The following is an 11,898-nucleotide window of genomic DNA, read 5'->3' as shown; positions in this document are numbered from 1 at the left end:
GAGTAACACTCTACCAGTAAGGATTTCAGAACACACACATACTGCATTCATTAGTAGTAGAAAAAAAGCTTATGTACTGCTTACGGATTGGTTGTGTATGGGTTATGTATGGGTTATGTATGGGTTATGCATGGGTTATGAATGAGTTATGAACGGGTTATGATGGGACATAAATGGGTTGTAATGGGTTATGAATGGGTTATGAACGCATTATGTATGTTATAAACGCACTGAGTTATGACCATGAGGCCATGAATGCATTATGAATGGAGTTATAGATGGTTGCATGGGTTGTGAGGCCATGAATGGGTTGTGTATGGGTTATGAAACGCACTATGCATGGGTTTATATAGGTTATGTATAGGTTATGAATACAAAACGTTGTGTATGGGTTGTGTATGGGTTATGAACGGGTTGTGTATGGGCCATAGATTTACAGATGGGCCATAAAACGGTTATGTATGGGTTATGTATGGGTTATGTATGGGTTATGAATGCATTATGTATGGGTTATGAATGCATTATGAATGGGTTATGAATGGGTTATGTATGGGTTATGTATGGGTTATGTGTTATAAAGTCCCTTTTGTGGTAGGTACCTTTCAACAGTACAGTGACTGTTCCACTGGATGTCATAAGGTAGATGCACCAATTTGTAAGTCGCTCTGGATTAAGAAGTCTGCTAAATGACTTAAATGCTTAAGTGTCAAATGTCTGACCCGTTCTTGGCAGTGCATGGTAATACCCGTATGTGACCTACATGTCATAGCGCTGGACCACCAGGGTCTGTGACAGCATTTTCGTAGAACTCCAGGTCATTTCTCCTGACCTCAGGGGTCATAGGTAGACCCAGGGGATAGCCTAGCATCACTGTGTCAGCCTGCTTCACGGTGTCCTGGGAGAAAAGTCAAAATAAAATGAAAAATCGGAGACTCAAGGAGCAGTGCATGTGTTACCTTATCTATACATCACACCTTTAAACAGACAACTATGACCGTGGGCGGTGGGGAAACACTACGCCTTTTTTGTAGCCGTCAAATTCAGGATGATATTTCTGCTTCTGATCGAAAGGGATTTTGATCTTGTCGGCTACCTGCTGCCACTCCCGAGGAGCAGGGTACTTCAGCAGGGCAGCCAACTCCACAGCGAACTCCAGACTGGGTAAGAGATGAGAAACAATGTACTTGATGTTATCATTTACAATGTTTTCCATAGACTTAGGAAAAAATAAAAAATAAAAGCCTGGATGTGGAACGACTTTGGCTTCCACATGAATAAGGTCTATGGAAAATAAGGTGAGATTGGGAAATAGCTGATTGGGGGTATCTACGATGCATGTTTGAGGAAATAGCCAGTGGGACGGCAGGTAGTCTAGCGGTTAATAGCGTTGGGCCAGTAACTGAAGGTCGCTGGTTCGATTCGTGAGCCGACTAAGTGAAAAGTATGTTGATGTGCCTTTGAGCAAGGCATTTAACCCTAATTGCTCCTATAAGTCTCTGATCTGTTAAAATGTAAAACATTACTTTGGTCAACTCGAGTTCAACTCGGGATAATATTTTAGCCAGGTACATTTTTATGGTAATGAATCTTTCAGAACAATTTTTATTTATTTTACCTTTATTTACTAGGCAAGTCAGTTAAGAACAAATTATTATTTTCAATGACGGCCTAGGAAAGTGGGTTAACTGCCAGTTCAGGCAGAACGACAGATTTGTACCTTCCGGTTACTAGTCAACGCTCTAACCACTAGGCTACCCTGCTCCGATGCAGAGCTAACTGAAAGGCTAACTCCTGAATGAAGGGGTCTGAGTCCGCGAGTTGAGGACCAATTAAATCAGAATCGACCGATGACATATTTTGAATAACAAAAAATATATATATATATAATACAGTGATGTTAAAATATCTATCACATTTAGTTACGACAGCATTTGCTTTCCAAACTGCACGTTTTTACACGTGATTGTATTTAAAAAATGTGAAAGGCCACATCCAACCATAGAAATATAATCCATAGATGGTAGTTCCTATTCAAGTCAGGACTGGCAGCCATAGAAATATAACCCATAGATGGTAGTTCCTATTCAAGTCAGGACTGGCAGCCATAGAAATATAACCCATAGATGGTAGTTTCCATTCAAGTCAGGACTGGTAGCCATAGAAATATAACCCATAGATGGTAGTTCCCATTCAAGTCAGGACTGGAGCTTGGGTATTGATAAGCTTGGGATGCTTGGGCATTGATAAGCTTGGGGATGCTTGGGTATTGATAAGCTTGGGGATGCTTGGGCATTGATAAGCAGGGGATGCTTGGGTATTGATAAGCTTGGATGCTTGGGCATTGATAAGCTTGGGGATGCTTGGGTATTGATAAGCTTGGGGATGCTTGGGCATTGATAAGCTTGGGGGATGCTTGGATATTGATAAGCTTGGGGATGCTTGGGCATTGATAAGCAGGGGATGCTTGGGTATTGATAAGCTTGGGGATGCTTGGGCATTGATAAGCTTGGGGATGCTTACATTGATAAGCTTGGGGATGCTTGGGCATTGATAAGCTTGGGGTCTTGGGCATTGATAAGCTTGGGGATGCTTGGGCATTGATAGGCTTGGGGGCTTGGGCATTGATAAGCTTGGGGATGCTTGGGCATTGATAGGCTTGGCATTGATAAGCTTGGGCATTGATAAGCTTGGGGATGCTTGGAATTGATAAGCTTGGGGGCTTGGGCATTGATAAGCTTGGGGGGCTTGGAAATTGATAAGCTTGGGGGCTTGGAAATTGATAAGCTTGGGGGGCTTGGAAATTGATAAGCTTGGGGGCTTGGGCATTGATAAGCTTGGGGATGCTTAGGGAATTGATAGGCTTGGGCATTGATAAGCTTGGGCATTGATAAGCTTGGGGATGCTTGGAATTGATAAGCTTGGGGGGCTTGGGCATTGATAAGCTTGGGGGCTTGGAAATTGATAAGCTTGGGGCTTGGAAATTGATAAGCTTGGGGGAGCTTGGAAATTGATAAGCTTGGGGGGCTTGAAATTGATAAGCTTGGGGGCTTGGGCATTGATAAGCAGGGGGCTTGGGCATTGATAAGCTTGGGGGGCTTGGGCATTGATAAGCTTGGGGGTGCTTGGGCATTGATAAGCTTGGGGGCTTGGAAATTGATAAGCTTGGGGGCTTGGAAATTGATAAGCTTGGGGGAGCTTGAAATTGATAAGCTTGGGGGCTTGGAAATTGATAAGCTTGGGGGGCTTGGGCATTGATAAGCTTGGGGATGCTTGGGCATTGATAGGCTTGGGCATTGATAAGCTTGGGCATTGATAAGCTTGGGGATGCTTGGGCATTGATAAGCTTGGGGGTCTTGGGCATTGATAAGCTTGGGGATGCTTGGGCATTGATAGGCTTGGGGGGGGCTTGGGCATTGATAAGCTTGGGGATGCTTGGGCATTGATAGGCTTGGGCATTGATAAGCTTGGGCATTGATAAGCTTGGGGATGCTTGGAATTGATAAGCTTGGGGGGGGGGCTTGGGCATTGATAAGCTTGGGGGGCTTGGAAATTGATAAGCTTGGGGGGCTTGAAATTGATAAGCTTGGGGGCTTGGAAATTGATAAGCTTGGGGGGCTTGGGCATTGATAAGCTTGGGGATGCTTGGGCATTGATAGGCTTGGGCATTGATAAGCTTGGGCATTGATAAGCTTGGGGATGCTTGGAATTGATAAGCTTGGGGGGCTTGGGCATTGATAAGCTTGGGGGCTTGGAAATTGATAAGCTTGGGGGGGCTTGGAAATTGATAAGCTTGGGGGCTTGGAAATTGATAAGCTTGGGGGGGCTTGGGCATTGATAAGCTTGGGGGGGGGGGGCTTGGGCATTGATAAGCTGTGGGGGGGCTTGGGCTGATAAGCACATCAAAGACGGCATTAACAATCAGTAATCAAATAAAGACGACACTTCTAAAAAGCCCATTTCACACCATAGCCTGGTGAATTATGATTAAGATGAATTTTTCATGTGTCACTGACTCGGCCCATGGATTGGATGTTTCAGCGTTGTCTCAATGAAGAGTTCGGTGTTCGTCTAGCCATGTGTGAAATGCACACGCAGTTACAAGCCTCCTAGAGTTAGCGGCATGAGGGCGAGCAATATGACACTACAAGCTTGGCACACCTGTATTTGGAGAGTTCCTCCCATTCTTCTCTGCAGATCCTCTCAAGCTCTGTCAGGTTGGATGGGGAGCGTCGCTCACACAGCTATTTTCAGGGTCTCTCCAGAGATGTTCGATCAGGTTCAAGTCCAGGCTCTGGCTGGGCCACTCAAGGACATTCAGAGACTTGCCCTGAAGCCACTCCTGTGTTGTCTTGGCTGTGTGATTACGGTCGTTGTCCTGTTGGAAGGTGAACCTTCGCTCTAATCTGAGGTCCTGAGTGCTCTGCAGCATGTTTCCATCAAGAATCTCTCTGTACTTTGCTCCGTTCATCTTTCCCTTGATCCTGACTAGTCTCCCAGTCCCTGCCTCTGGAAAACATCCCCACAGCATGATGCTGCCACCACCATGCTTCCCCAGTAGGGATGCTGCCACCACCATGCTTCCCCAGTAGGGATGGTGCCACCACCATGCTTCCCCAGTAGGGATGCTGCCACCACCATGCTTCCCCAGTAGGGATGGTGCCACCACCATGCTTCCCCAGTAGGGATGGTGCCACCACCATGCTTCCCCAGTAGGGATGGTGCCACCACCATGCTTCCCCAGTAGGGATGGTGCCACCACCATGCTTCCCCAGTAAGGATGGTGCCAGGTTTCCTCCAGACGCTTGGCATTCAAGCCAAGGAGTTCAATCTTGGTTTCATCAGACCAGAGAATCTTGTTTCTCATGGTCTGAGAGTCCTTTAGGTGCCTTTTGGCAAACTCCAAGCCGGCTGTCATGTGTCTTTTACTGAGGAGTGGTTTCCGTCTGGCCACTCTACCATAAAGGCCTGCTTGTTGGAGTGCTGCAGAGATGGGAGAACCTTCCAGAAGGACAACCATCTCCACAGAGGAACTCTGGAGCTCTGTCAGAGTGACCATCGGTTGTTGGTCACCTTCCTGACCAAGGCCCTTCTCCCACGATTGCTCAGTTTGGCCGGGCGGCCAGCTCTAGGAAGAGTCAGGGTGGTTCCAAACTTCTTCCATTTAAGAATGATGGAGGCCACTATGTTCTTGGGGACCTTCAATGCTGCAGACATTTTTTTGGTACCCATCCCCAGATCTGTGCCTCAACACAATACTGTCTTGGAGCTCTACGGACAATTCCTTCAATCTCATGGTTTTTGCTTTGAGATGCGCTATCAACTATGGGACCTTATATAGACATGTGTTCCTTTCCAAATCATGTCCAATCAATTGAATTTACCACAGGTGGACTACAATCAAGTTGTAGAAACATCTAAAGGACGATCAATGGAAACAGGATGCACCTAAGCTCAATTTTTAAGTCTCATAGCAAAGGGTCTGAATACTTATGTAAAACTATTACTGTTTTTGTGTTTGTTTTTTTACAAAAAATGTCTAAAAACCTGTTTTCGCTTTGTCATATGGTTTATTGTGTTTAGATTGATGAGGAACTTGTTTTAATTAATCTATTTTAGAATAAGTCTGTAACGTAACAGATTGGGGAATAGGTCAGGGGCTCTGAATACTTTCTGAACGCCCTGTAGCTTCGTATGACACCCCTCTGGTACCTGAACTTGGCCACAGTGTTTGTGTACACCGAGTTGTTGACGTTGTAGTAATACTCATCAGGGGGCATGACACCTGGCAGAAAACAGAGATACTTTGGTAAATGTCTTGCATACTCCTGTTTACTCAAGCAACAGGGTTGCTACGACCAATAAGCTAAATAGCTTACCTAGTGTGCTTGACAACGAAATCAGTTGCAATACATTTGTCATTTAACAGACCGCTCTTATCCAGAGTGGATTCATTTTAAGATGGCCCCCGGGTGAGATAACTACAGGTGAGACAACTGAATATCACAGTCATAGTAAGTACATTTTAACCTCAAACTAGCTATCACTAAAGTTAGTACTAGCAATAAGCTGGCATGACGATTTCTAAACAACATGTTTACGGAGTGTCCCTTTACCTAAGATGTGATAGTTCTGTTCTTCAGCGCTCAGGTTACCTGAAACCCAGTAATCAGCCACGCCCCAAATCACTTCGCTGCCACGCCCCTCTGTGAACATAGACATGTCCTAGAAGAGAGACAGGCTGCAGGTCTTTAAAGTGTAGGCGATATGGTGGAAGCAGCTTATACCTTTGCCGACCTTTCAGATCAGAAAATAACTAGACCCAAATGAGAAGCGCTAGGGAGCCGGCTGTGAATGTAGATGACTGGCCTAGACCATACCCGTGTGAGGTAGTGTTGGGGTCAGGTGTTACCTGTGTGAGGTAGAGGTAGTGTTGGGGTTAGGTGTTACCCGTGTGAGGTAGTGTTGGGGTCAGGTGTTACCTGTGTGAGGTAGAGGTAGTGTTGGGGTTAGGTGTTACCCGTGTGAGGTAGTGTTGGGGTCAGGTGTTACCTGTGTGAGGTAGAGGTAGTGTTGGGGTTAGGTGTTACCTGTGTGAGGTAGTGTTGGGGTCAGGTGTTACCTGTGTGAGGTAGAGGTAGTGTTGGGGTTAGGTGTTACCTGTGTGAGGTAGTGTTGGGGTTAGGTGTTACCTGTGTGAGGTAGAGGTAGTGTTGGGGTCAGGTGTTACCTGTGTGAGGTAGAGGTAGTGTTGGGGTCAGGTGTTACCTGTGTGAGGTAGAGGTAGTGTTGGGGTTAGGTGTTACCTGTGTGAGGTAGTGTTGGGGTCAGGTGTTACCTGTGTGAGGTAGAGGTAGTGTTGGGGTCAGGTGTTACCTGTGTGAGGTAGAGGTAGTGTTGGGGTCAGGTGTTACCTGTGTGAGGTAGAGGTAGTGTTGGGGTTAGGTGTTACCTGTGTGAGGTAGAGGTAGTGTTGGGGTCAGGTGTTACCTGTGTGAGGTAGAGGTAGTGTTGGGGGTCAGGTGTTACCTGTGTGAGGTAGAGGTAGTGTTGGGGTTAGGTGTTACCTGTGTGAGGTAGAGGTAGTGTTGGGGTTAGGTGTTACCTGTGTGAGGTAGAGGTAGTGTTGGGGTCAGGTGTTACCTGTGTGAGGTAGAGGTAGTGTTGGGGTCAGGTGTTACCTGTGTGAGGTAGAGGTAGTGCTGGAAGGCCAGAGTAACATCTCCGTTGATGTGGATCTCTTGTTGTCCGTATATATCTTCAGGACACACCTCCCTCCCTGACACAGCACTTTCCCACGGGAACTTTAGTCCCTGTTAGGAGGACAACATAATATCTCTTTCATCAGAACAGAACACACTGACCCACATACACTATAATACACTACACTACAAACACAACACACCACACTACAAACACAACACTACACACTATAAACACACACTACAAACACAACACTACACACTATAAACATACACTACACACCACCACACACTACAAACACTAAACTACACACACTACAAACACATCACACCTATAAGTACAGCGAGGGAATACATTTTTAGTGTGTGATGCCTGATCCTGTGGGACCACTAACAGTGTCTTCAGAAACTATTCACACCTCTTGACTTTTTCCACATCGTTGTTGTTGTTGTTTACAGCCTGAATTTAAAATGGATTAAATGTAGGATGTTGTGTCACTGGTCTACACACAAAACCCCATAATCTTTACAAATTAATAAAAATGCCTTGAGTCAATAAGTGTTCAAACCGTTTGTCAGGAGTAAACAAAGTGCTTAACAAGTCACATAATACGTGTCATGGACTCACTCTGTGTTCAATAATAGTGGTTAACATGATTTTACAATGACTACCTCATCTCTGTATCCCACACATACAATTATCTGTAAAGTCCTCAGTCGAGCAGTGAGTTTCAACCACAAAGACCAGGGAGGTTTTCCAATGCCTCGCAAAGAAGGACACCGATTGGTAGATGGGTAATACTAAAACAACAAACAAATCAGACATTGAATATCTCCTTTCAGCATGGTGACGTTATTAATTACACTTGGGATGGAGTATCAATACTGTGTGTAGATAGGTGACAAATACAAATCTATTTCATCCATTTTGAATTCAGGATGTAACAACAGGTGGAGGTGTGTGTGAATACTTCCTGGCAAGGTCTGTGTTCACCACGACACTCAACAACACACAGTATGACCGAGATACAGGTGTCTACGTGAAGATCCTATAGTCACTATACTGTACCTAAAAATATAGAAAATAAATCAAAGCAAATGTATTTATAAAGCCCTTCGTACATCAGCTGATATCTCAAAGTGCTGTACAGAAACCCCAGCCTAAAACCCCAAACAGCAAGCAATGCAGGTGTAGAAGCACGGTGGCTAGGAAAAACTCCCTAGAAAGGCCAAAACCTAGGAAGAAACCTAGAGAGGAACCAGGCTATGTGGGGTGGCCAGTCCTCTTCACACAATATGACACCAAATATAGAACTGGCAGCCAGATGATCACTGTGAGGCCTGACTGTGAATAGGGAGTGTGTGAACACATCAGAGAGACGCCTGTACCTTGTAGCCTTGCTTCTCAGCATTGTCCTTAGCGCCATCTACTGTCCTCACCCGGTACTCAAGCACGGCCCGTGCCAACTGAGGGTAGAAGAGACCAATACTGGGGTACATCCAAGTGTCCTACACAGGGAGACAGAGGGCGAGGGACATTTCAGTCACACTAAAGGACACGTGGTTCAGTAGGTAGAGGTTAGCCTAACACAACGAACCCTCTCCTTGAATACAGCCAGTTCCACTTATGTGTTGTAATCCAGTACACCCGATGGGTCAACTAACCACCTTTCCTTCATTAGATACATCGTGAAATAAACAGAACATTGTCCTCACCTGGTCCCAGAACACATGTCCCCAGTAGTCTTGCCCTGAGCCCCCCGTTAGACAATCCTCCAGGACTGACGCCGCCGAAATGACCGGGCGCCTCGTGCAACGAAGGGAAGGCACTGAGCAGGTAGAACATGCAGCCAATCAGAGCCCTGCTCAGGTCGTCTGGACCAGTCAGCTCCAGGGTGCTGCCCGCCCACAGCTCCTCCCACGCCCGGTGCGAGGGGCGAAGGTTCCCATTGGCCATCAGCTCCAGAGCTGTTAACATGTTTACGCTCGTTGCCATGACAAGTTTCTTTCTTTTTTTATTGGTAAAAAACATAAACAATAATATGTCCAATATACTGTATCCCCACTTAGAAGTATACATTAAAACACTTGTGTCCAAAGTGGTCCTAGATGATAAAACCAAATAAAACATCTAATTATGTACCCACTGTGCTACACCTATATCACTACTACACCTATATCACTACTACACTACTACTACACCTATATCACTACTACACTACTACACCTATATCACTACTACACTACTACACCTATATCACTACTACACTACTACACCTATATCACTACTACACTACTACACCTATATCACTACTACACCTATATCACTACTACACTACTACACCTATATCACTACTACACTACTACACCTATATCACTACTACACCTATATCACTACTACACCTATATCACTACTACACTACTACACCTATATCACTACTACACTACTACACCTATATCACTACTACACCTATATCACTACTACACCTATATCACTACTACACCTACATCACTACTACACCTACATCACTACTACACCTACATCACTACTACACCTACATCACTACTACACCTACATCACTACTACACCTACATCACTACTACACCTACATCACTACTACACCTACATCACTACTACACCTACATCACTACTACACCTATATCACTACTACACCTACATCACTACTACACCTACATCACTACTACACCTACATCACTACTACACCTACATCACTACTACACCTACATCACTACTACACCTACCTCACTACTACACCTATATCACTACTACACATACTACACCTATATCACTACTACACCTATATCACTACTACACTACTACACCTCCATCACTACTACACCTCCATCACTACTACACCTCCATCACTACTACACCTCCATCACTACTACACCTCCATCACTACTACACCTCCATCACTACTACACCTCCATCACTACTACACCTACCTCACTACTACACCTCCATCACTACTACACCTCCATCACTACTACACCTCCATATCACTACTACACCTCCATATCACTACTACACCTACATCACTACTACACCTACATCACTACTACACTACTACACCTATATCACTACTACACCTATATATCACTACTACACCTATATATCACTACTACACTACTACACCTATATCACTACTACACCTACATCACTACTACACCTACATCACTACTACACCTACATCACTACTACACCTATATATCACTACTACACTACTACACCTATATCACTACTACACCTATATATCACTACTACACTACTACACCTATATATCACTACTACACCTACATCACTACTACACCTATATATCACTATTACACTACTACACCTATATCACTACTACACTACTACACCTATATATCACTACTACACCTACATCACTACTACACCTATATATCACTACTACACTACTACACCTATATATCACTACTACACTACTACACCTATATATCACTACTACACCTACATCACTACTACACCTATATCACTACTACACTACTACACCTATATATCACTACTACACCTACATCACTACTACACCTACATCACTACTACACCTACATCACTACTACACCTATATGCCACACCTCTTGTCATAACGAGCCTCAGTCCGACATGTCCCACTAGATGTACTGCAGCGGAGACCTCAGCTGCAACTTCATCAAGTTAGTTTTCATCATTATGTGACGCAGGAGGATAGTTGAGCTCACTCCCTTTCTTTACCTGTGTCGTAGTGAGCCTGTACGCTGTCCTGACTGCCCGCCACCGCCACCACGAACCCCCAGCGGGACTGGGCCTGGTCGGGCAGCAGGGTAAGGGAAGGGGTGATGGGGGTCCAGACGATGTGGACGCTGGGACAGACGCCACCAGAGACCTCAGCCGTGGTGGTCTGGCCCTGGATGTAACTAGGGAAGGAAAAGGGTGATTGTGAGCTGAGCTGAATGCTGGGGACTTTTGTATTAGAAAGGTCCAATGCAGCAGTTTTGATCTCAATATGAAATAATTTCTGGGTAACAATTAAGTACCTTACTGTGATTGTTTTAATTTAAAATTATAAAAAAAAGAAACAAAAATATCTTGTTAGCAAAGAGCAATTTCTCAAGCAAGAATTTTTCTTAAGACTGTCTGGGAGTGGTCTGAGTGGGGAGGGGGAAAACTGGAAACTAGCTGTTATTGGCTGAGAGGTTCATTATCATCATTATTACATCATTATCATCTGTATCATCATTATAATCTGTATCGTCATTATCGTCATTATTACAGCATTATCTGTATCAGCGATATCATTATCGCCATTACAGCATTATCACCCATAACAGCATTATCACCTACACCGGCATTATCATCATCGTCATCATTATTACATCATTATCATCTACATCGGCATTATCATATGTATCGGTATTATCATTTTCATCATTGTTACATCATTATTATCATCTATATTCAGCATTATCATTATCGCCAAAAGCTATATCATCATTATTACAGCATTATCATCTGTATCAGCATTATCAGCATTGTTACATCATTATTATCATCTATATCAGCATTATCATCTATACCAGCATTATCGTTATCGTCATAAGCTATATCATCATTATTACATCATCATCTATATCATAATCATTATAATCTATATCAGCATTATCGTTATCATCATTGTCA

The 11,898-nt window shown here is 44.2% G+C and overlaps 1 pseudogene; it reads right to left on the bottom strand.

The window, feature by feature from the left end:
* Nucleotides 1-11,131, bottom strand: part of LOC123994785 — a 20,805-nt pseudogene extending 9,674 nt beyond the window's left edge.
* Between the last annotated feature and the right edge of the window lie 767 nt (nt 11,132-11,898).

The sequence above is a fragment of the Oncorhynchus gorbuscha genome, linkage group LG01 (assembly GCF_021184085.1).
Source record: "Oncorhynchus gorbuscha isolate QuinsamMale2020 ecotype Even-year linkage group LG01, OgorEven_v1.0, whole genome shotgun sequence".
NCBI lineage: Eukaryota > Metazoa > Chordata > Actinopteri > Salmoniformes > Salmonidae > Oncorhynchus > Oncorhynchus gorbuscha.
This window is presented reverse-complemented; position numbering and strand designations above follow the sequence as displayed.